The sequence below is a fragment of the Otolemur garnettii genome, unplaced genomic scaffold (assembly GCF_000181295.1).
Source record: "Otolemur garnettii isolate 467f Iridium unplaced genomic scaffold, OtoGar3 scaffold00393, whole genome shotgun sequence".
Lineage (NCBI taxonomy): Eukaryota > Metazoa > Chordata > Mammalia > Primates > Galagidae > Otolemur > Otolemur garnettii.
The window spans coordinates 101,037-103,609 of NW_003852788.1; the positions used below are offsets into that span (position 1 = coordinate 101,037).

Genomic DNA, 2,573 nt, shown 5'->3' on the forward strand with positions numbered 1-2,573 from the left:
ACTTTCCATTTTCAAAAGCACTCAGCATGCCTAAGCTACAATTTGTTTTTACAATTACTAATTTTTACAATTCTTTCCAATGAATAAAACTCTTTAACCTTTTAATAGTACCTGAGTTTATTTTTATTTTGGGGGGAGACAGAGTGTCACTCTGTTGCCCTAGGCTAGAGTGCAATGGGCGTCATAGCTCCCAGCAATTTCAAATTCCTGGGTTCAAGCAATTCTCCTCTCTTAGCCTCCCAAAAGCTGGCATTACAGGTCTCCTCCATGACGCCCACTAATTTTCCTATTCTTAACAAGAAATGGGGCTTCTTCTTGCTCAGACTGCTCTCTAACTTCTGAGCCCAAGCAATCCGACTGAAGCAGTTTCATTGAAAAAGGAACACGAAGGGCAAGGTACACAGCAGTGACTGCAGAAAGGCCGGTAGAAATCAAAGCCCTTCCACCAGAAACTTCGGGCTCCAAAGCTGCACTAATTGTCCTAAACAGGACATTAAAAATGTTAAAAAAAAAAAAAAATGGCTCAGAGACTGTGGCTCAAGGGGCTAAGGTTCCAGACACATACACCTGAGCTGGCAGGTTCAAATCCAGCCCGGCCTGCCAAACAATAATGATGGCTGCAACCAAAAAAATAGCCAGGTGTTGTGGCACCTGTAGTCCCAGCTACTTGGGACGCGAGGCAGGAGAATTGCTTGAGCCCAGCAGATGGAGGCTGAGTGAGCTGTGATGCCATAGCACTCTACCCAGGGCTACAGCTTGAGGTTTTGTCTCACACACACACACACAAAATGTCAAAAAGAAAACAAGTAAACGTTTTTTTGGACTCCAAATTTTCTTACCTAATTCTTCATACTCAAAATGCCATATTGAAAAAAGATTACTACCAACAGAAAACAAAGATATTAAAAGGAGTTCAGAAGTTTTACAACTATTAAAAGCTGTCTTGCTTCCCTGCAAGGTGGCAGTCATGCACGTCCCAGGACATCACAAAAGACTTAATCCTCTGCCAATAGAAAACCAGGGGGCAACACTGCGGTAAAGCAAGCTCAAAGACTGACAGTAACGGCCCCTCAATCCACTCCATAAAGGGGGACATAGTGAGACTCTGTCTGGAAAAAAAAAAATACACACACACACATCTGACTTCTGTCTTACTAGAAGTCCTCATGTACAACAGGCATTCCCTTCATGTCTAATGGAGATGGGCACCCCACTAGAACTCATGAGTAATCTCATACTTTTCCCACATATCCACAAGATTACCCCACACTCAGATATTTATACTTATAAAACAACCACTACTATCAAGAAAAAAGGATATTATTTGCTATACAACTGAAAAATGTAACTACTAGTCATAAGTATATTAAGTTTAAAAGGTGCCCGTTCTGATATACTAACCTTAATAATTCCTTACTTAAATATAACTTAACTGCCTCCGTACTTTATGCCAATAGAGACACCAAGCTATCCCGAAGATAGTTATTCTAAGGCATCCAGGTCTTTTTGTACATCCCTGCTACATACAACACAGGGAAATCTTATTCACTAAGATTAACCCCTTTTCCACCCTGGCTACAAAACTGTTAAGTCCAACCAGTCTAAAGTAACTTAAGATATTATACTCCCTGAAAACTATCATAGCCAACTACACCTTTTTAACCCTGCTAAATACACCATTTTAGCCATTTGTGTCATATCAACACTAGCTTTTGGACTCAATCTGAAAATCAGTAAATTGTCCCGTGCCATCATCAAGGCCCTTAGTACAACTTCTCAAGCCATAAATGCTCTGAGCATTGAATTAAAACAAGTATGAGAAGCTGGGCCACATCTGTGGCTAAAGGAGTAGGGCTCCGGCCCCATATGCCGGAGGTGGTGGGTTCAAGCCCAGCCCTGACCAATAACTGGAAAAAAAATTAAAATTAAAAAAAAAAAAAAAGTACGAGTAGCTAAACTAAAAAAATCAAGCAGCCATTAATTACTTATTATTAAAACACAAACATAGATGAAAAAGTTAAAAAACATATACTGCTTCAATTTATCTACCAGTTCCCAACCCACTGAAAATAAGTTAAATGTATAAACGATATTGTGCAACTATAACAATGAACAAGATTTTTCAGAATATCCAACACTTCCTAACACATTGTCATAATTACTTAAATCCAAACCTTACTCTCATCTATTATAAGCTTCTTAACGTTACAAAATATAATGTATATAATTCATATGTACCCACACTTTCAAAAATTTCAGAAAACAAAATCAAACAGCACAGACCTCATGTCAATTTAACAATAACAATTATTTCCATTTGAAATCAATTTCATAGATACGAAAATAAAATAAATATAACAAAAAAGTAGAGAATGTGGTAGACACAGACACCCCCACAACCTTTCTTAGCTATCCGTGAACTGAGAACGCACTTCAAAACATAGAACAGTAAGTCAGTCAAACAGGCCAAGTCAGAAATAGAGAATAAAGATAATAATCTTGAAAAAAAAACCAAGGAAGTGATGAGGCACTATAGAAGAGCTTAATAGCAGGTTTAATGAGTTGTTTTGATG

General features: G+C 38.2%; 1 protein-coding gene across 1 annotated transcript in view; it reads right to left on the reverse strand.

Annotated features, from left to right (window-relative positions):
* LOC111722799 (zinc finger protein 85-like) overlaps positions 1–2,573 on the reverse strand; it is a 42,111-nt gene that overhangs the window by 38,424 nt on the left and 1,114 nt on the right. The gene's annotated exons all lie outside the window — the stretch shown is intronic.